The sequence below is a fragment of the Python bivittatus genome, unplaced genomic scaffold (genome assembly GCF_059951505.1).
Source record: "Python bivittatus isolate LINGU-HERP-01145 unplaced genomic scaffold, Pbiv_v1 ctg000330_np1212, whole genome shotgun sequence".
Classification (NCBI taxonomy): domain Eukaryota; kingdom Metazoa; phylum Chordata; class Lepidosauria; order Squamata; family Pythonidae; genus Python; species Python bivittatus.
In genome coordinates, this window is record NW_028277058.1 from 5,116,351 (window position 1) to 5,140,675 (window position 24,325).

At 39.5% G+C, this 24,325-nt stretch overlaps 2 long non-coding RNA genes across 10 annotated transcripts in view; one reads left to right on the plus strand and one right to left on the minus strand.

Moving 5' to 3' along the window:
* Positions 1–24,325, minus strand: part of LOC112541514 (uncharacterized) — a 220,299-nt gene that overhangs the window by 146,222 nt on the left and 49,752 nt on the right. The window lies entirely within an intron of this gene.
* On the plus strand, positions 1,610–14,660 carry LOC148215884 (uncharacterized). The gene is made up of 3 exons (XR_015796364.1): positions 1,610–3,597; positions 6,423–6,510; positions 10,049–14,660. It is a non-coding gene; the product is annotated as an uncharacterized LOC148215884 (long non-coding RNA).

A 24,325-nucleotide genomic window follows, 5' to 3' on the forward strand; every position in this document is an offset into this window, starting at 1 on the left:
ATTTCTTGCCTGATTCCTACGCAGCTGTGGTGGCATTCCATTCACTGTGCAACATCATTTTAGAATTGTTTCTCAAGTTCCATTGTGTTTGCATTTACCGAGAAGGACAATGCACAATGATAAAGGAATGATTTCTATGTGCAGAAAGAGGGCGTACATATCTAGTCTAGAGTGCCCATGTCACAAGACCTGGCAGTGGGAGGAAAGACAACAACAGTTTTTGGTGTGTGTGTCTTTAACCCACATCAGTCTGACTCTATTGTCCTGTACTATTTGTATCTGACATTTCCTCTCAAACTGACATCTGTGGGGTTACTATACATAGTTTTTACAGTAATCCAGCAAGGTACATTGGGCTGGAAAAAAGGGGGAGTTATTTCAAACCACAGAATGAAGCTGAGAAATGGATATAGTGAGTGACAAGAAAATATTGCAGACAATTTGAATTATGTCACTCAGACTTCCAGCATATTGCATTCCATTTCCCCTTTCCTGGTTCCGACTCTTCCCCAGCAGCTCAGTTCTTAATGCGTTATTTTGGTGTTGGCACTCATTATGTTGCTTCCTCTTGTATGTGTGTGCTGTACCCCTACCAATTTTCCTAAGTTTCCTGATCTTGGGCACCACTTTTTTTACATAAGAATGACAAATATTCCATGAATGGCAACGATTTCAGAAACACACAGATTGTAAATGTACGTTCTGACAGTGTGGAATGGATGGAAATAAATGGCTGTACATTGTTCAAAGTTTTCTCATGCCTATCATACCAGGGTACAAATTAGAGCAAGGAACAAGAAAAGGCTGTTATAATAATGCTGTGTTTGTGCACTATTCAGAGGTCTTTGCAGAAGTGCCACTGGAAGACAGCAAACAGATACAGAAAAGCCTTAATTGTCATCTAGCGGTTGCCTGGAGTTTTGCAGTCCTTATCTGGTGGCTGTAGATATTTTAGCAGTCACAATTTGTCTTAGAGCTATGAATGAAATAGATCTTTGTATCATGAGAGCCCTTTTATCCTTCCAAATTAATCAAGTAAATCTTTAAAAACTTCTTGGAAATATATATTGCTTAATCAAACTTTCTTAGGCTTAATCAAGCTCCTGAAAAGAGGAATGAGGAATCTATGGCACTCTCAAGACTTTGCTGGACTGTAGCTTCCAGCTTCTCTCATCTTGGTAATGCCAGCTCTGATTGCTGGAGTTGTTCTGGAGGACCACAGGTTTCCTATCTCTAATATGGCACTACTCTATATGGATAAGTAAGTGCATTCCATATATAATTTTTTTATTAAAGATTTTTAAAAAGGAAGATGAAAAGTAAGACAAACTAATATAAAGTAAGAAAAAGAAAGAAATCAAAGGGAAAGCTAAAAGTACAAGAAAGGGGAAAAAAGGAAAAGAAAAATAGAAAAGAAAGGGGGGAAAAGATACAAAGAAGTAGCTTCCAATCTTCTTTACAGCAATTGTAAGTACAATTATAAATTTAGCTCTTCCTCTATGGTTATAATTTATGGTTGCAACATAATTCTCTTCTTTCTATAATCTATCCTGTCTAATCATCAGAACTATAAATCATAAGTTCATTTTATTCTATTTTACACAAAAAAGTCCATAAGGGGTTTACAATCAGCAATAAACACAGATATTGTCTTTTCTCTGATCAAAGAAGTCAATTTAGCCATCTCAGCAAGTTCCATCATCTTCACTAACCATTCAGTAGGTATTACTGAATCTTTCCATCTTGGTGCATACAATAATCTTACTGCAGTTATCCTATACAAAAACATTGTATCATACATTCTTTCACTCGTTCTTCTGTTTCAAAATTCAATAGAAGTTTATACATTTTACCAATTACATGTTCAACATTTGTACATAATTCCATTTCAAACTCAGTCTACAGTGTTCAAAATCATAAACTCTTTTGTCGACTTGAAATCTTTCTAATAACCGTAAATAGGAAAACTATTGGCAACTACGTCCTTCTGCCACCAATTCTTCTCTTGATTTTATTTTATATTCCCCTTGACAACATTCTAGTATCTCATGATAAGTTAGCCATTTGTGTTTGCGTATTATTTCTTGTCTATAAAATGCTTTTTTTGCCTTGGAAAAGACCCTGATGCTGAGAAAGATTGAAGGCAAAAGGAGAAGAGGACGGCAGAGGATGAGATGGTTAGATAGCATCACTGAGGCAATGAGCATGAAACTGAGCAAACTCAGGGAGGCAGTGGAGGACAGGAAGGCCTGCTGCAATATGGTTCATGGGGTAACAAAGAGTCGGACATGACTTAACGACTGAACAACAACAACAGAAGTGTTTTCAGGCACAACCTGGATTTGTATCTATTCCATATTACTAATATGGCACATCTAACATAATGATTTTTTAAAATCCACATTAACCTTGAGTTAGTTGTACCACAGATACCCATACCACCCAAATCTCAAGTTACGTCCTTCTAACTCCAAGAGCCTTCTATTTCTCAGCAGCACCCAATCTTTCATCCAAACAAAACAGCAAGCTGCAAAATACAATTTCAAATCAGGTAAACCCAATCCTTCCATTTCCTTTGCATCCCGTAACACCCTATATTTAACTCATGTTTTTTTTCCCCTGCTACACAAATTTAGATATATCCTTCTTCCACTGTTTAAATGGTGCATCAGTTTTCCAAACACATATTGTCTGAAACAAAAACATCATTCTAGGCAAAACATTCATTTTTATCACAGAAATTCTTCCTAGCAATGACAGTTGTAGTTTCTCTCATCTTAAGATGTCTCTTTTAACTTCATTCCATGTCTTAGCATAGTTATTTTGAAATAACATGCAGTTCATATTTGTCATAGTGACACCCAGATATTTTACCTTCTTCTCAATCTTAAAACCCATTTTATTCATCACTTCTATTTGATCTTCTATTTTCATATTTTTTGTTAAGATCTTAGTCTTCTGTTTATTAATCTTGAAACCTGCTAATGCACCAAATTCTTTTAATTTGCCCATTAATGTTTCAATTCCCTTTAAAGGATTTTCCAAAACTAACACCAAGTCATCTATGGATAAGTGCATTCCTGATAGGCTAAATCGTTCCTGGTTCCCCATTATTTAGGCAGGCAATGAAAAATTAATCCATTTGTCTAGAAGCTTCTAGTTGTTGACAAACATTCACTATTTAGTCTGTCTCCAGCCTACTTCCCCACTCATGCAGCTGTGAGAATTTCTCACCCCCACCTTGTATCTCAGTGGGCCTGATGTTTTCACCACCTGCCAGATAATAATCCGTTCCGGATCCACTGTCTGCTTCTACTTAAAAATAGAGCAAAGCACCCCTTCTATTTTTTTTTCTTTTTTAACTCCATGATTTCATATAGGAAATTCCATTTTCTTTTCCCAAAGAACAGCATCTTCTGTAACTGTAATGGTAATAGTCTGGTTTTATATATGTATATCAGCTGGAAGTTCTACTTAAGCCAGGAATAACAAGGTCAGCGTCTGACAGCATTCCAACAAAGCTTCAATTCTTCCAGTAGACAAGAAGGAGCTCTTGAAAAGGCAACACAAACTCACTAAAGACATATTTGCTCTGAGGTAATTGCTGACATAATTCTGGAGATTGGGGCAAGGGGGAGGGAGATAATTCTCTGTTTTCTTAACCTTTTTGCCTGCTTTAGAGCTGGAGAGGCAGCGTAGTGAATAGGAAGTAGATATAAACTTTACATGGTGACAGCAAGTCTTCCGAATGGCATGGCAGCTTCTGCACAGAAATGTCCTTTAACTTTGATAATAAAGGCTGGCTTGATTCTATTTCTCTCATCCCACCCCTAGTTTTATTCCTACAATGAGCCCATTGGGGAGGGGAAAAAATCATCTTTTTTATTTGGCTTATAGAGCTTCTGTCTCCTTGGAAAGAAATAAAGTTACAAAGGCCTTAATTGGAGACTGTGAATAGGATCTTGTTTGCAACTCTCATCATAATTGCAAAGCTCTATTCCATGTTTCAAATTAGACTCTTCTGATTGCTAACATGAGAGATTTAGGTTTTTATCAGGGTTGGTTTGGTGAAGGGACTGCACAAATTTACTGTTATTCTCCATTTATGAGGAGGTAATTATGGCATTCTGCTACTCTTTGAGTCTTTTTTTTAAATGAAAATGCTTTCATTAGACCACCCCGTATCTTAGGAACAGAAGAAATGGTCTTATATCAAATTGGATAATTGGTCCTCCAGTTTGGTATTGTTTCCAACAATGACTGCCGTGTTAATCCTCTTTTACATCGTATGCCCACTGCCATGTGAATGCATTCCAGCTTCAATATGAGTTCCAAAAAGCCATTTGATCCATCTGCAGGATGGAGATGGAGATGGGCCCTGGATTTGGTGCAGTCATAGGAAACTGTCTTGGCTCTTCAGACAGGTTCCTCAATATTTCTCTTTTTAGAAAGTCAATGAATCAGGAAGCCCTTGATTCTATTCTGTTTTGCTTCCCATCCTATTATCATAGTCTAAATGTCTGATTATGTAATGGAAGGTATGTGTGAGGAGGATACTGGAATGGAGGCTCAAGGTTATCAGGAGGGAGGGGGAGCATTCCTGGAGAAGTTACTGGGCAAGCGCTTCCTCAACCCGCAGCAGGACCATGAGAAGGTGAAGAAGCTGAGACTGGCCCCACTCTAGAGTCTCATGGGGTATAGCCACTAATTGCTTTAGCATAGGTTTAGTCTGGTGAGATTCTGTCTGATAGGTGCAAGCTAATAAAGGAACTATTCTGGACTAAAATGGACTGCCTCGTTGTCATTCTTGGGCTGGGCCTGACAGATTAATTGATTTGGGGCTGAGGCCCAACTTGTTTTCATATCTTTTTTATTCTATTGATAATAGTTAATGAGCTACTAATTCTTTCATTATGTGTTAGGTTATGTCCTTCTCTATCCCAATTATTATTACACCCCTTCCCTCCCCTCCCCTCCCCTCCCCTCCCGTTTATTTCACACTTCACTGGCAACAGTTATTACCATCACTCTAGTTATTTTTATGGTGTGCCATACTGGTTAACAGCTTTGATAAACACGAAGTTAAATATTTGTAAAAGGATTAAAAATAAATATAACTCTTTTCTAACACAGTCAAATTATTCAGATCATTCATTTATTGCAGTTCACTCTTTCAACAAATGTCTCCTACACACTTCATTCATTGCATAATGTATTTAGAAATCCTACTAACTTAAAGCTTTATGAGCAAAAGAATTTTTATGCAACAACTTGGATCACATGAAAAAATGGACAATAATAAATATATAATAGCACAGCTGCAAAATATATAATGTTGTACCTAAACTGTACATGAGAAAGATTGTTACATCATGGAATTTTTTAATTCCACTCAATTAATTCACTTTAAGCTCTTAAGAAGAGCTATAAAAATAGAAAATCTCCAGGTTTTGTGATATTTAATTTTCACTTTCATATTCAGGCTTTCAGAAATGCATTTTCCTCACTGTGACTGACCTGGTTTAGATGGCAGACTGTTTGTCACCACATTTTGAATAGCTGGTTTTATTCCCATGGTTGGCGCATTAGCACCATAATATCCCAAGATAATTAAGCAAGTCAACTCTTGGATAGGAATAGGTATAACTGCCTCCTTGAGACTGCTGTCATTTGCATGTTTTCTCTATATTTTTATACTACAGTGGTTCCTCGGTTCATGAACTTAATTCGTTCCACAACTCTGGTTGCGAACCGAATTGGTCGCGAACCAAATCAAATTTTCCCATAAGGTTCAATGTAAATATGGTTAATCCATTCTGAACCATATGTATTTTTTTTTTAAACCACAAAAATATGAAACAAAGTATAGTACAGTACAGTATGAAGAGAGAGAACACTAACCTTGCTTGAGGCAACTTCTGGCATGGAGGACAGGAAGGCGTGTGGGGAGGCAGTTATTGTTTGGAGGGAGAGTCCCCCTCCCTACAGGAAGCCACGACCACATGTCACAGCAGGGAAAATGGCCGCGGGTCGTGTTCGTCACCCGATGCGGAGTTCGCAAATGGAAGCAAAATTTTGCAAACGGTGCTGTTCGTGAACCGAATTGTTCATGAACAGAAGCATTCGTGAACCGAGGTATTACTGTATTTCCATATCAATCTGAATTGCTGCAATGGAGCAATTTCATGAGGACCTATAGAAAAGGTTCTTTCTCATGTCCTTCAGGTTTGATCTAACAGGACAGGACCTGGAGGGGCATGCTTTCCCCTCCTTGATATTTCACTGGCTTAAAAACTAAGTTTTCCATCCCAGTGCAATTTCTGTCCAATTTTGAGGGAAGGAACACAACTGGGAAATTGGAGGGCTTTGGATTTTGTGAATCCTGAGATCCTTTATGTACATATTACTTTTACTCTCTGCAGACCTTTCTGCAGCCACAACACATCTGTGGGAAGGGTCAAAGGAAGCAAATAATGAAAGCAGCTTTGCATTGTTACAACACAAGCTATGGTAGGTATGGCATGATGTTGTATTTATGTACCAAAGAGGAAAGATGCATTGCAATGGGGCAATGCTACTTTCATGATTTTGATTAAAAAAAAAAAAAAAAAGAGGTTAGGGTTAGCTATTAGCTCTATCCCTAACCCTAATCCTATGAATGCCTCTGAAGAAGACTTGTGAAGTTGGAGCTTCCTTTTTTCTTTTGGTAAAAATTTTTACTGAAGTTTAAAATACAAATATAAAAGACTGATACAAACTAAGAAAAAATATAAAAAAGGAAAAGGAAAGGAGGAAAAGTGCGGAGAAAAATAAAAATTAAAGAAAAAAGATATATAAAGAAAAGAAGAAATGACTTCCCCCCATCAAGAAAGTACAAACAACTTCAGTAAATTATCACCTTCTCTGATATTTCAACAAAAGATCTCTCCTTCCCATGTCTCATCTCTTATCAGTAAACAAATTATAAAGCCTCATCATTCAACCCTAATCAGCAAAAGTCCATCAAGAGTTACCTGAAATAACATATATATTTTAACCTTGATCAAATAAATCAATTTTATATTCCTTTACTTTACTTCTAACACAGTAACTTATCATTTTCTCTAAAATACAGCAAAAAAACCCTCTTCTTTCCATCACTTATCTCTTATCTATAAACTAATCTTTAAAGCCTCATCATTCAGTCCTAGTTAAAAAAAAAAAAGTCCATTAAGAGGTATCAGAAATAACAGCATATATACTTTAACCTTGATCAAATAAACCCACTCTTAATCAAATGAGTCAACTTTGTATTCCTTTCTTTCCTTTTAACACCATAGCTTATCACTTTCTCTAAAACTACAACAAAAAAAATATCTTCTTCCTATATCTTATTTATAGGCAAATCTTTAAAGCCTCATGATTCAGTACTGGTCAAGAGAAACCCATGAAAAGCTACAAGAAAGAACATCAGGTATATTTTAACCTTGATCAAATAAGCCAACTTTATATTCCTTCTTGATATTTACTTCCTTTAAATAGTGTCCCAAAAGCTGATTTCTTTTCATTTTCTCTTTGTCTTCTCTCAGGAACTCTTTCATAAGTGTAACGTGTGTCTTTTATAAGTCCAAAATAAGAAAGTTGTCTAAGTCACTCTTCTGATTTATTATTTGTGTGTCTCTTTTAGATATTAAGACATCATAGTTTCATTTGTAAATCCAGTGGAACATCTTTTTCCATATCATTCTTGTAATTTGTCATTTTTAAATCCAAATCTAAAACAGCCAGATTCTTAGTCGTATCCTCTTCTATCTCCTCTTTTAAACCTATTTTTATGGTAGCAGACAATGTTAAGAGAAGTTTCTGAGTGCATTGTTCCCAAATATCCTTAAATTCTTCCAAAGTTAAAATATTTGTCTCTATTCTGTATTAATGGGTCTCTTCTCTTTTAATTATAATCTTTAGTTCTTTCTGGTTGCCTCTAGTGTCCAGTCTTCAAAGTCTCCTCTTATCATGTTTTTCTCTAATCCACAACATTTTCCTATGGGAAGATTTCTTACACTTAGATTCAAAATCTTCATATATTGTTAATAGGATTTTAAGCAACCCATGGGAAGGATTCTTATAATTAATTTCAAAATCTTATTTCCCATTCATCTGGCCCCTAGTCCATTTATAACTTTCCAAAATCAACATTCTAATCAACCGTTTGCTTTTTTATTTCAATATATATATATATTTAAGTCCTTACACTCACATGGAATTTATTACTCTGAGGATTGAAGGAGAATTACCCAATGTAATGAAACCTGTCATTCTGAGGGTTCTTAATATCCAAAAAGCAGTTAACAATTTCCAAAAAAGATTTAAAAAGGAAGTGGGCAAATCTAGTATCAGTTTGAAGGCTCCGAACCACAGCTTGGGCAAAGGTGACTTTCCCTCAGCTCCCAGAGTTCTAAAACCTGCCGGAGACTGCCATTGTATGGTCTCCTCTTGGGGAGCCTCTGTATGAAGCACTTGTGGGTGATCCCAGGTCCTCCCCTTTGTCCAGAGAGAAATTTCAAGGCACCAATGTAATGTACCAGCTCCTTGTTTTGCGGTGGTTGTCTTCAGTTCACCATTGCTTCCTTGGAAGTCTGGGAAGTTGGATCTTCCTGAGGACAGACCTGTGTCTCTGACCACAAGACTTACTGTATTTGACAAGGTTTTTGAATACTGTATATAGTTACATTCACATTCTTTTTGTTTAGCAATAGTGGCTTTCTGTAATAAGAAAAAAATAATAGATGTTTAGATGAAAATATGTAATTTCTGTTTCTTCAGAACCAAAAGTGTTGTGCTTCTAAAAATGAAGAAACATTAAATCCTTCTGTGACTTTTTAAAAAAGATCTATATAAATTGGAAAACACTGGTGTTTGAATCAATGTCATATGATTTAAATGAATTTATTGTGCAACTAAATATAGCACAGTGCAAATATTTTTCTGCAGAAAAAATAAAATCTTCAAATGTGTTAAATCTCCAGAAATGGATATCATACTTGTATAATTATATTAAAAATATTTTTAAAAAGAATGTCTTTATCTACACTGCATTGCTTGAGTTCTCTTTAAATCAGAATCATGAAATACAGTACTTACATCTTTAGAAAGTAATATAAATCATTAAATGTTATTAATATAAATTAAACGGTTTTATGCAAGTGCATTTACTATCAGGTATCTAAAAAAGGGCTATGAGTTGAATAACTATAATAGTGAACAATTTTAATATCATTAGTTACTGAGAAGGAAATAGACATAGCTAAATATGTTTACCTACTTAAGGTAAAAACAAGGAGTTTTTAATTGTGTCCTCAAAGCCTCTCCTACCATGTCATAACAACATCACTAGTCCAGCAACCTGTTCTCACAGTGCCCAGACACTAAGAAGCCTACTAGTCTCCCAGCAAGTGACCTTCAGAGGCAGTTGCACTGCCATCAAAGTTAATAGCCATTAATCCCCATGACTTCCATGAAATTTTCCATCTTTCACCAACACTCTAGGTCCTTTTCACATACTAGAAGGACATCCATGGTCAGATCCCTTCTGAGGTTGGTGATCATGCTCTGCTCAGTAAGGGATAAATCTGACTTAAACAGGATACATTTACTGCCAAAATAGTATTGCTAAATTTATGAAAATGTAACATTTGGGGGGTAGTTAAGCCCATATACATTTTCTTCTCTGAGTTTCTATAATATTTTTCAGTGCAATGAACTAGATTTTCAGCTTAAATTCTCCTTATTTGCTATCATTTTCTTCATTTTGACAGGTTCTTCTTCGCAGAAATGTATTTTGATTGAAGTTTCAATAATAACAATCAAAATAAGTGTCCAGGAAAATGTGGAAAACCCCACTGTATACAGATTATTGGTAAAATAACCTAATGCCAAAGTATAGCTGTTTCCCCATGTATTCGTTACTTTCATTGTTTGCTCATTTAAATGTCTTTATTCTGTGATAAGTTGTATGGTTGTGCTTTGTTTTACCAGATCAATCTTCTAATACTGATTTCCCCCACCCCAGATGCAAAAGAAAAAGCAGGAAGAATTATTAGCAAAGTTAACATTCTGCAAGTCCTTCAAGACCTGGCTACGTGATCAGGCCTGGGGCTCCCAGGGGACCGGGGAGATTTTGCGATGACTCCCTTATTAACTTTATCCCTTCCTTTTTTCTGTGTTTATACAGTTGTTTTTTTTATTTGACCTGCTTTTATGTATTTATTCTTTTTAATTGTTGTATGCCACCCAGAGTCACCTTGTGTGAGATGTGAGATGTGAGGAATATGATAAATAAAAGAAAAAATAAAATCCTATTTTTGTAATACAATGCAATACAACTAGAAGGATAAATATTGCGCAGGTGATTGTTTTCTTTTATTATCCATGAAGTTATTTAATTCTTTGTAGTGCACCCAAACAAGCAAACAAGCAAACAAAAAACTTTCTCTACTTTCGCAGCCCCAGTTCTGTGGCAAAAAGTCAGGAGGCCATTTCTGCAGTGTCTGCAATGGGCCAAGAAAAAGAAAACTATGGGCCAGGAAATTGATATCAGACTGGCTATAGCACTGGCTCAACTTCAGATGTTTCTTTTTCTAAAAAGGTCATTTACCACCGAGATCTAGTAGCCATTTCCTCTCAAAATGCTTCCATGGCATTGTGCCACATTTCGGACAAAGTACAGGGCTGGAGCTGATCCTTAAGAACAGCGGTTTCCTCCTTCTATATTTCAGCATCCTTTCACGATAGTTTTTGTCATCAGCAGAAAGTGACACAAGAATTGGAACTTTGATGTCACCTTAAACAGGGAATTGCAACGGATACGTAACAGTTTCTGAAATTCTTTTATAACAGCTTTCTGTGTTTGTATTTTTTTCAGAATAAGCCTGCTTAACAGAGATCTGTGTCCTTTAATCTTGCATCTGCTCCAGTTCTCCTGTTTGCCAGGAGAAGCAAGGGAGAATGAAAAAGTGGAAAATAAATTTCTAAAACAATGAATGAATTGATCAGTCAACATCCCCTGTACATAATGTATGGCCTGTGCAGTTATTACAATCGGCAAGAAAAATAGCCACTATGAACTGTGGCTTTTCTAAAGTTTTTGAACTGGAGTATCCCTGAGATCTCAGCTTTAGTCACAACTTTCAACATTGCACAAAAAGACAACAGTTTGGGATGATTCTTTCTCTTGCCAACATCTTTATGTAGATCTTCTCTGAAAGTTTAACTATTTAAAATATGGTTAAAAATAAATTCAAATAGTGCCCCTCCCTATATATAATTGCTGGTCTGAAATTAGCTATAGAAGGAACATATAACTTTCTCATATAGATTAAGCTGTATCCATTTCAATTAGCTAATTTTAGGCCATCACAATAATTTTCTTTATTAATTAAAATATTGGTTTAAATAAGTTTAGATAAGCCGTGCTTTACATTACAGATCCAGAATCTCCAATGATAATTAGAGTAGCAGTGAAATTGTGTAAGATGTAAATCAAAGAGTTCTTACGTATAAGTAGTTCCAGAGACTGTTCACATTAGTTGGTGTGTGTGTGTGTGCGTGCGCGTGTTTATATTTGCCCACAGATGCACAAGAGTCTTGAATCAATCATTCAGCAATCTTTGTCCTATTTCATATTTTGTCTGATTTTACATAAGCCCTTATAATCAACATGATTTCAACTTCAGGAATAATTTATTCTGCAATACATCTTGATTTGCTAGGTGTTTCCCTTTTGAAACAGACATAGAAAAATTGCTATGGCAACTTGCTGCAAATGTGCTCCAAAATATGCAGAAAATATCATACAAGCAAAAAAATGTTTACAAACTGGGCCTGGAAAATAGAGATTACATTTCTTAAATTGCATTTGAAAAGACATAATAGGAACAAAATTAAATGAAAGATCATACATCTGAAGGAGCAATTGTTGCTTGATATTTTTATTCAAGTTATTGTTTTAAATGGCTCCCATGCGTTCAAAGAAGTAATTCAATCCAAAAGAAAACTAAACAAATAGATGTACTGGTATAAGCCAAATAACTCAATAGCAAATTCTCACATCTTTTTAGGATAAATGCAGCACTCCTGACTTTGAATTTCCCTGGCAATGGATTGCAGGAAGTAATCATCATCATTCCTTCCTTGCCCCCTCTTCCATCCTCTTCCTCCTAATTTTGAATATACAGAAAATAAGGAAAGGAATGGAGAAGCTCTCTTTATAACTCCTAATACAGTACAGGTAGTTCTCATTCAACAGCCATTTGTTCAGCGACCATCGGAAGCTATGACAACACTGAACAAGGGGACTTAAGACCGTTTCTCATAGTTGCAGCCATCACAGCATCCCCAGTCACGTGATTGTGATTCAGGCACTTGGCAACCAGCTCACAATTACAATGGTTGCAGCATCCCGTGGTCATGTGATTGCCATTTGTTACCTTCACAGTTGGCTTCCGACAAGCAAAGTCAACGGGGAAGCCGGCAGGAGGTTGCAAATGGCGATCATGTGACTGCAGAACAGTGCAACCACACGGGATTCACCTAACAAGCATAACTGCCACAACTGCTGTCTTAAGTCAGCGCGATCACATGAAGTTGTGCTTTACGACTGCATCACTTGGTAACAGAGTTGCTGGTCCCAATTACCATCATTAAGAGAGGACTACCTGTATGTAGTTTCATGTCAGCTGGTGACATAATGGTTGCATGGTGAAGCTGTACTGTTTTTGAGCTGAACGGGGTAAACCTTACACAAAGCACCCAGAAAAATATGAGTTGAGCCAGGTAGAAGGGAATTGCTTGTAGAGGGTGGAATTGCTCCATGCAAACCTAGTTAGCTTGAATGAAATGCCGTTAACATTTGCCCTTCTCGAAAAGAAAAAAATTAAGTCTGACTTAACATAACCAGTACTCTTTGGGATTTTTCCTGTTTTCCCAGTGAAATATTGCAAATAGGATTCTCTTTAGAGCCTTTTTCTTCTTCCTGGCATCCTCTGAGATGTTAATGATCATTCCAAGCAAAGCCCTCGCCTCTTGTATATTTTCCTTAGTCCCTACTCTTAAACTAAACCACAGAGCCCTGGAAACAAATTTAACACAGCAGATGTCTACCCAGCAAAATGGATCAGACCTACAATAATCTGCACGTGCCCAAGGATGACTTCAGTGGATTGATCTAAAAATGAGGGAGGGCATATATACAGTACCATAAAGGAATTGAAGTAGTATGTTGATTTTCATTACATCATCCTTCAAGTTACTCAGTTGCACACATGGTAGTAAACTTCCCATTTTATGAATATGGCAATCCAGAAGATTAACAGAGAGGTTGACAGGAAGTAGGTATCCAATGTAAATTTTGGAATAGAGGAAATTAAGGAATCTATACATTTTATAGGGATTATCTAGATAGGTGGTAGGCATATTTTAAAGTTTGTCAAAGGAAATTTTTGAAGAAGGCCATGGCAAATCATTTGGGTAGCATGACAAGGAACAGATGTGTCCGTGTAAGTCAACAAGAGTCAAACTGAACTTAGAGATGATTTTAATAGGAAAATGAAATAAGTTGATGTTGGGATAATAAATATATCTGCCTTTATTTCTTTATCCTTTAAAAATGTTTGGCAAGCTGTGTCTTTTACATACTGCCTTGAGAATACATAGAACTTTGGGGCAAGTGTGGTTTAATAGTAAAGAATCTTAACAATTTGGAAATATATAGAAAATATTTTACTGCTCTTAACTGGAGGCTTTATCTTCAACAAGAAAAGGCAATTTCAGGAATATTTTCCTTGATATGTTTTATTCCTATATGAGCATTTTGGAGCAAATCCAGCAGAACATGAGAAAAGTGGCTTAGTTACACTAACAACTAAGTTTGTTTGCTTGTTTGTTTCAAAACAAGAGTAATGATGAACTATATATCTGTAGTCACTTCCTATCAAGACAAAATAACCTGGTACAGTTCTTTCCCTCTTTGACTTTAGTATTTATATGAGTAAATAAAGATTTGAAGCCCAACTCGTACATTTCCTGATTTCCCTGCACTCCTAACTAAGGCTGTAAAAGAGCTTTTCCATTCCTTTCCTTTCCTGTGTGACCCCAGGGCCAGCACAAATGTGTTGCCATGCGCCATCATGACCATGTCCTACATAAAGCGATTCAATATGAATAGAAGGCACATGTTTCAGACCCTGAAATAAACATATATGGAAAGTCAGGAATTATGTCAAAGAGAACCCATTGCTTCAGTTACTCGGACTAACTTCCCACTCTATCAGTCTGTCTTGAGACGATGCTGACTTTCAGAATGAATAATTTCTTTCCATAGACATTATTGCCGAGCATAGTATAAAGTTTAAGTTGAAAGGACAGCAAGCAGTTTGTGGCTGCTTTCTTTAATCCACACATGGATGAATTCAGTCTGCAATAGCAATGTGCACAATCTCTTATTTATGTCTGAAAGTTTTTTTCTAAAAAAAAAAAAATGCATGGGACTGTTAAAAGTTTTTTAAAAATGCACCCTCTCTTGTTAACATTCAGTCACTGCATCAATGAATCTTATGTGTTTGTTTATGTATGTATATATCACTTTCATATTTACTTAATATGCCTGTCAGGCACCATTCCACAATAAAGCAAATGTGTTTAACTCATTTTCAGAATATATTGTATATCATCAGATGAAAATTATACTTCCAGAGGCGACAATCCTTTTAACAAAATTAATTTTGCATATCAGCAATTAATTCTGAGATGTGATGAAACATGAACACTGCATTTTATAGACTAGAAAGCATTCCGGTAATTAACTTAATGGAATCCTGAGAAACTTTAATTTCAGACTCAAAGGAGGGACAGGGTAGTCTACACTGTGATGTGTTTGGGGCTAAAAGAAATTAAGTATAGATGGTACTTTTCAGATCTGTTTGGATTACACTTTTTTACAATGTGTACCTTCTTGCTATCTCTGGGCCCAAAGGACTAGGTGTATAAATATTTCAGGTGAATAAATAAAGCATAGTCTATTTGGGCTAGGCAGAGCTACTACTATAAACCACTGAAAATTACCCGATGATAATGTGCAAACGCATAATTTAAGGTTTAACCTGGTTCTCATTAGCTTTGAGTTGGATAGGAAGAGGTCGTGTGCAAGACACTTAAGAGCAAAAACTTTTTCAGGCAGCAACATTTGTGAAAAATCATATATGCATCGCTCAACAGAATACCAGGCAGAATTGTTTGTATCAGCCATTCTTGTAAATTAACCATTCTTTATTTAACTGAGTCAGCCTCTATGTCAGATGACTGGAAAGAAACCAATATAACACTGATTTTTTAAAAAAATCAAATTTACAAATTTACATTTTCATTAAGAATATGGAAGAACAAGATTTGTTAAATAATCAGGATGATTAACCCAGTCTTATTAATAATTTACACATCATTATGAGAACAGACAAACATGTGTGGACAGGGGCAATCTTACAGACATTCCTACTACACAGGGGGACTTTCTAAATGGCTCCTGAGTACATTTAGGAGTCATGCAACAACAACAAAAAAGCAATTAAATAACAAAAATGGAGACTTGAAATCAATTTTCAATTCCCACAGTGAAGCATACTAAGAAGTGGAGTCACCTGCAAGAATATGCAGTGGAACTAATGTTGTTTAATTTAGAATACTAAAATATTTAAGATGATGAAGACAATGATTAGGCATCAAATTTGAATGAGTCCTGAATTGGTGAAAAAGGGTAATCTGAATGGATCTTTTAGATGCCCAGGGCAATTGTTAGTCCAGATAAAGTTTCAGTTGTGTTCTGAATCCCTACTGCTTTGAAAGCCATTTTTATCAAAACCATTTTTCTGGACAATTGGTGGGTTGAGGAGAGAATGGGGAGTGATGGAAAGGTTTCAGTGTTCAGCAAGTATTCTATCTAGGGATCAGGGATACATGGCCTGTTGATCTTTTATTTAAAATCTAAAGCAATTAATAATGAAACTAAAGGCTCCTAACTTCAAAGAAGTATAATGATAACTTGATAGTTACTTGTATGACCTAGGGAGTAGTTCAATGAAAATATCAGTATATGACACTGAAAATAATATTTTTCATTTTAAAGGTACTTCACAAAGCTCCCTTCTATAAGCATAAATTCACTAAATGTATGATTTTGGATCTCAGAACTGGACTAGTGGTTTTCTGATTACTGACATCTGCCATTTAGAAGTTTACTGCTGCATTACAATGAAATATTACATGTACTGATAATGAAATTTACATTCCAAAACTCTAATTGAGAATTTCCAATGTTGGCTTTAAAAAGAAAGTATGATATAGCTTGAACCATAATGCAATCTCATTGCTTAGCAACCAACAATAGCTTAGTTCCAAAATGTTAATTTAGCAAGCCACAGTTCAAAATTAACCTAGGGCAACTTAAACAGAGAAAGTTAGAAAAACTTTCAGCAAATGTTTTAGGTTTATTATGCTGATATTCCCTGGTCTTCTTCTGAGGAGTTTAAGCAGCATATGTAGCATTCCAAAGGCCCCTTCAGATCACATGCCAAAATGATGTGATGACATAATCAACTAGAGACCCTTGCAAACATTAAGCTAAATGTTGATGGGAAACACATGTTCTGTCCAGGTCTTCTACCATCTGGATTGCATACTTTTCTACATTCTGTCATGCAACATTCATCTGCAAAAGCTGCACATTCTGGAAAGTTCTACCTTAGATGGTAGACCGGGCAGCATTCATGGATGCCTAGAGAAACTCACATTCTGATTTGTACTGCATATAAGAAGAAATGGGGTGAAAGAGATGAATACAACTTAATTTAACATTTAAACTAGCAAACTATATTGAACCTAAGAACACTGAATTATAACTTCCTGGATCCAGCTCAACACCCCCTTCTTTCTAGATGTAATCTACCAGGAAGGGGCATGGGGCAAGAAAATGTATGGTTAGCCCCAAATTTCCCAAGTATGTTGACATCATTGAACCTTAAAACCAAAACTCATTGAAAGAAGTGAGCCCAAATGAAGCCTTGCATACTACTAGAGACTGAACTGCCGTGGAGCCTAAATCATGAGCAATTTGATTGATATTTATTTATTTTATTTATTTATTTAATAGACTTGTCCCCGCCCATCTCCCCACAACAGGGGACTCTGGGCGGCTTACAACAAACTAAAAACAGAAATACAATTAAAAGTTATAAAAACCAGACATTACAAAGATAAAAAGGCTAAAAAATCCAAGAGGCCGATAGGGGCCACACCAGGCCGCTAAGGGGCCAGCCAACCCCATTTCTGATATCCTCCCTCCCCGCCCCAGGCCAGATGGCAGAGCCAGGTCTTCAAATCCCTCCGAAAGGCCTGGAGTGAGGGGGCCTGTCTCACCTCCAGGGGCAAGATGTTCCAAAGGGCGGGGGCTACAGGAGAGAAGGCCCGCCTTCTGGACCCTGCTAACCAAAGTTCTTTTACCGCAGGGATCCGGAGCATGCCCTCTCTGTGAGATCGGGTGGGACGGGTTGAAATCGTGGGGGCGAGGCGGTCCTTCAGGTAACCTGGCCCCATGCCATGTAGGGCTTTAAAGGTGATAACCAACACCTTGAATTGGACCCGGAAGCAAACTGGTACCCAATGCAGCTCACGGAGCAGAGGTGTTATATGGGTCCTTCTTCGGGCCCCAAAAATTGCTTGCGTGGCCGCATTCTGGACCAGCTGAAGCTTCCGGATATTCTTCAAGGGTAGCCCCATGTAGAGTGCATTGCAGTAGTCTATCTGGGAGATAACAAGGGCATGAGTGACTGTTCGCAGGGCATCCCGATCCAGGAAAGGGCATAACTGGTGCACAACCTGAAGCTGTGCAAAAGTCATCCTGGCCACGGCTGCCACCTGCTCTTTGAGCAGGAACCGTGAGTCCAGGACCACCCCCAAATTACACACTGGGTCTGTCTGGGGCAGTGCTACCCCATCCAGGACCAACGATGACAACGTCCCGGATACAGAGGAGCCATTAACCCACAGCCATTCTGTCTTGCCAGGGTTCATCTGGAGCCTGTTGTTCCCCATCCAGACCCTCACAGCCTCCAGGCACCACGAGAGGGCGGTCACGGCATCACTTACCTCACCAGGGATGGAGATACTGTATATAGTTGAGTATCATCAGCATACTGATGATACCTCATCCCATGATGATGGATAGTCTCACCCAGCGGTTTCATATAGATGTTGAAAAGGAGTGGAGAGAGAACCGAACCCTGCGGCACCCCACAAAGGAGGGGCCGAGGATGGGACCTCTCGCTCCCTAACACCACCAATTGGGATCGGCCCCGGAGAAAGGAGGTGAACCAGCACAAAACTGTGCCGCCCACTCCCATATCCCTGAGCCGTCCCAATAGGATACCATGGTCAACGGTATCGAATGCCGCTGAGAGATCAAGGAGAGCAAGGATGGTCGCACTACCACCATCCCGCTCCCGCCAGAGATCATCCATAAGTGCGACCAATGCCGTTTCCGTTCCATAGCTGGGCCTGAAACCTGACTGATAAGGGTCCAGATAATCCCTTTCCTCCAGGACCCTTTGGAGCTGCGAAGCCACCACTTTCTCAACCACCTTCCCCAAGAAGGGGAGGTGGGAGACTGGACGAAAGTTGTCCAGTACAGTAGGATCCAGGGAGGGCTTCTTGAGGAGGGGGTGCACCAACGCCTCTTTAAAGGGCACTGGAAACACTCCCTCCTGCAAGGATGCCTTAACCATCGCCTGGATCCAACCACGTCACCTCCCGAGCTGCTCTCACCAGCCAGGAGGGGCATGGGTCCAGATGACAAGTGGTGGCCCTCACAGTCCGGAGGATCCTGTCCACTTCCTCAGGAACCACAGGATCAAACTGTTCCCAGCTAACTAGGCAAGAACAATCCCCTGGTATTTCCCCAGACCCTGCACCACGCTTGGAGTCCAACTTGGAATGAATCCGAGCGATTTTATCCTGCAGGTGCTCTGCAAATTCGTCTGTGCGACCCTGCAAATGAACAACCACATCCTCCTTACCAAGGAGGGACCTGGTGATCCCAAACAGGACTGCCAGGCAGCACTCTGCAGACGCAATAAGGGTGGAGAAGTATTGGCGCTTCGCCGCCCTTATCGCCATAATGTAGGCCTTAATAGCGGCTCTAACATGTGTTCGGTCGGATTCAGTCCATGTCTTCCTCCAGCAGCGCTCTAGACATCTCTTAACCCTCTTCAGCACCCTCAACTCCTCCGTAAACCATGGGGAGTGTCGGGGCCGACGTGGCAAGAGAGGTCACAAAGGCACGATCCTGTCCAAGTCCCCGGCTGCTTCTCTATTCCAGGCAGCAGCCAGGGCCTCTGCTGGACCATGCAGCAGGTCCACGGGAATATCCCCCAGCTCCCTCTGAAACCCTGACGGGGTTCAATCGCATGGGTCCTGCCTCCATGCGGAGGGGGGTGGCATAGGAGAAACTCAGGGTCACCAGGACGTGATCTGACCATGACAGCGGGGAAAGCTGTACAACTCCCCTCAGATCACTTTGCCATTGCTCAGACAAGAAAACTAAATCCGGCATGTGGCCATTATCTCGGGTTGGGTCCCGCACAATTTGAGACAGGCCCATGGCTGCCATGGTAGCCATGAACTCCTGAGCTGCCTCAGAGGACCATCCCAGGGATGGCAGGTTGAAGTCCCCCAGAACCATAAGCCTGGGGAACTCCACTGCCAGCCCCGAGATGGCCTCCAGCAGCTCAGGCAGGGAGGCTGCCACGCAGCAGGGAGGCTGGTACAGTAGCAGCACTCCCAACTGTTCGCGGGCGCCCAACCTAAGAAATAGTGTCTCACAGCCAGAAACTTGTGGAGCAATGCCCCTGAAGGCCACTAGAAACTCTCGGATGACAACAGCCACCCCTCCTCCCCTGCCCTGGTATCTTGGCTGGTGCCACACCATAAACCCAGCTGGGCACATTTCCGAGAGGGGCACCCCCCCCTCGGGCCCCAGCCAGGTCTTGGTGATACATGCCAGGTCTGCCCCCTCCTCAGTGATCAAGTAACCTATGATGGGGGCCTTGTTTTTAACTGACCTGGCATTAAACAGCAGCAGCCGGAGGCCAGGGCCCCTATGAACCTGCTGGCCAGGACCTGGGAGTGAGCAAGGAGGGCTGGAACACGCCACCGGTAGCACACACAGGGGGCGTCTTCCCCGAAGATGGCCCGCCCCCCTGCTCCCGCAATAAGGTCCCCTACCCATCACCACCTCGATAATGTAGCCCCCCCCATCATCCCCGGGGGTGCCAGGCCCAAGTACCTCCAATCCCAGGCCCTTGGAGTCCCCAGTCTGGGGCAAAGATCCCTCCATCCAATCAAACATCTACATTCAAAACCAAACACTCCCAGGAGAGGGGAGATCTCACCCACGCACCAGCTCACACTCTCAGCGCAGGCTGAGACCCACCCCCCACCAACCTCACACCACAATTACACTCTGCCCCCCTGCACAACCTCTCTCACTAGTTGACAGGGCGGGCATCCCATACACACACTCACACCTCCTGGCTCTCACCCAGCAGGTGGAGCCTCACATCCCCATACGCTCCTAGACTCCCCCCCCAGACTCTCACTACCAGGAGGAAGTCCCAAATACCTACTGGAGGGACCCCACGGCTCTGCACTGGCACTGGGTGGGATTGAATAGGGGTGGCTAAATCCTGGAGCCCCAGTTCGCCCCTCTTAAAACAAGAGTCAATTTGGATGCCATCCGGCACACACACACACACACCGCTGTCCCACTGTTCCTCCAAACCGAGGGATCTTCCTCCACAGCTGGGCAGCCGCCTTGCATCGGGGCCTGCTGGAATTCGCGGCACCGTCTGAGGCTTGTTGGGGCCTGCTGATCCTACGAGACCTGGAGTCCGTTGGGTCGTTGAGCCCACTGGGCCTGGGGTTGGAAATGCCGTGTTGGGCCCCACCAGAGTTCGTCGTATTCTGCTGTTGGTTGCTGGAGCTTGCCACGCTGCGCTGCCGTTCATCTGGGCTCAGTTGGGGAGATAAAAACTTCTTTTTTTCCCCACTATCATTACCACAAAGTAGGGTCAGTAATGAGCTCTTACCTGTCTATGATCTGATCTGACATAATTTTTCATCCACCTATATTTTAGTTTTTTTCTGATGTGTTTCATTGGTGTTAGTTGAGATCTCAGTTTTGCACTGTGGGAAAGGATGGCCAGCAGCAACTGAATCAAGTCATCCCTATATTCCACAGAACAAATCAAAGCAGCAACAGGAGCACCAACCATTCAGGCTGATAAATCTGAAATCCTTTGGAATCTATTAGACATCAGAGGTGTCTTACTCTAATAGATCCTCACTCCTGAAAAGAAGGGTTGCGGAATGCCTAAAATTCAACAGGAATTGGTCTGACCATGCAAGAGAGCAAATGTAAAATCCCCCGATTTCAGATCACCTTCCTCCTGACCAACAGGAAAACTCAAATCTAAAATATAACCAGTTGGGCCAGCTGAGACAGATCCATGGTAGAATCTCAGATATCAGGCCTCACTCTCGGACTGATGGTAATGCAAATTTTGAATATGATATTGTGGAATCAAAATGTAGGACTCAAATGCAAAATAATCAAGGCTTCACTGTAGTGTTTATTAGACAGTGCACACTGGAGGAGACCCACCAAGGGTTAGTGGGACACACTCCCGTCCAGGCAAAATGGATACCCTGATATTTATACACTTCTACAAAAAGGGGAAGGGAAAAAGAATGCATACACATACATATTCATATGATGATGTAGGCATACCTAAATAAGCAATATTTCTCAAGTTCCTTTCTGCCCCTCTGTTATCTACTATCTACAAGGAAAAGAATAGTGTCACAAAGAAGAAACAAATTAGTTCAAGGTGCCAAATGCCAGGAAGAAGGCATCCTCCTTCAAGACAGATGCCTTGGTATATGGGGATGTTTGTGATAAGGAGTTTACAACCAGCCTAGGTCCCACCAGCTTCAAGGGTACTGCACATTCCTTTATATTTCAGTTTTATTAGGGCAATCCCATTCATCTGAGGCCTTTAAAAACTTGCTTCTTTCACCCAAAGATGTATTTTCCTCACAGTTCCGTTTCTGTGCTTCATAATACATTTTCTTTAGGAAACCAGAGAACTCTGATTTCCAAGTGATTTCTCTAAGCCTCATCACTTGGAAAGCAAGTGCTTCCAAGAGATGTTACTCTGCACTGGCAAGTAACTTTCCATGCTCTTCCTAGGCATAACTCACTAGTATAAAACTGCAGTGCCATGTATATGGCACTAACCTTCACATTACAGTGGAAGGGTCTGTTAGTGCAGTATTTACAAGCCAAGTTCTTGCACCATATAAGTATATGCTGTTTGTTTGTTTTTTTAAAAAGGGTAGCTGTTGATCACTTTTCAAACTTAATCTTGAATAATACTGAACTTCAAAATCTGGTACCAAAATATTATACAACAGAGACAGAGAGAAATCTTTGGAGCTATTCGGATATACAGAATGACAAATAGTCATGAAGAAACAGAAGCCACTTACCTAAAACCTGTAGACTATAGAATAAAGATACCCTATCTATTATATATTTGGATGTCTGAGCACTTTTTTGCTATTTCTCAAGAGCTGACTTAAGTAGGGAAAAAAGGGACTCACTGATCTCATAAGTACAAAGCCATGCAGTTCCTTGCTCAACACTGACTCTCCCCCCATCATACGCATGCACACACATACACACACACACAGAGAGTAACTTTGGGGCTCCACTAATATGTCTTAGGTAGTAACACGGATAATGCCCACATACTTAAGTATGTCACAGATTACTTGTTGGACATTCATAAGATTGGGGCAATGGTTTGTGCAATTTACTGTATCTTAATTTCAGCTGTCAATAAGGAGGGCATAGAAGGATGTATTGATATTCATCTAAGCAATTTTGTGCAACATAATTTTGGGCCACACCCAAGTCAAGCAAAAGCTGACATTCACAGACACTGGTATTGAAGAAATGGCTTGGGCTTGTTAATTGCAAATGCTATTGTTAATAAAACATTTAGAAAATGCTTAGCTTTCTTTTCCTAAGCTAATGTATTTGCATAAGTGGCCCAAGAAGACTTAAAGCATTTACAACAAAGATGATTTTGGTTAAGGTTGAGATGGTTTATGGATTACTCAATCACTCCTAGCCATAATAGCATTGATTGAAAAGATTGCTTGTTGTTCCTTTTTACTCTATGCATAAAAATATCCATAAACTTGTACCTTAAAAATAGCTTCAGGTTCATTTTTTATTTTGTATTCTAGTATACAATTAATGCAAATAAACTCACAAGAGAAAGTTTGTGTTAGCTTAACAGTTACAACACATGGAATTGTAACTTTCAAACATTGAATTCCCACTTCTACCTGTTTCTAAGGTTCTTAGAGTCTATTGTGCAAATTTTATCAAAGTATGGCCACTAATAAGAATGTGGATCACAAGTGGGCAAACCACCATTCATACTATAGTCTGCATGTATGTCTAACCCTGCTTGTGCCAATTACAAGCACTCCAAGATCATACTGCTAAAATTTAACACCTCATTCCTTTTCCTGTTGAATGAAATCAGCCTCCCAATGGGTGTATTAAGCCATGTCCCCAACTCTGAAACAAGATAGATACATTTTTGGAATTGTTTTGCCTCTGAGATTAATGCCCAGGCTTGTTTTTGCTTAGTTTTCTTTCTTCAGTTGTTTTGCTAATTATGAAAGTCACTAATCTCTCTCTTTTAATTAGTATTATGCAGTAAACACACTTCACAATACACAAACACAGCCCTTCCCAAAACAATATATAGTGCCAAAAAGTTTAGGCTCTCTACTAACCACCTCCCCTCCATATCCCTTGAAGCCCCTAAAGGCACATCCCCCCCCCAAAAAAAAGAGGATTGCAGCCAAACTTAATGATGTTGATCAGACAAATTTGGTTCATTAGTTGATTGTTTCTATCAAATTATTCATGAAATGTCTTTCAACTCCTCAAAAGTGGCATATTAGTTAAAACTTAAAACAATTATATGAACAAGTAACATAATTAAAAAAAAGGAAAAAGCATGATATTTGAAAAAGAGAGAGCAGAATTATATCTGAAATCTAACAACAACAACAAAACTAAACACTGAAGGCATTAATCTAACTCTCCTATGAAGGAAGGCCTATTTTTCTGCTCCCACCAATCTAACCTGTCCTGACAGTA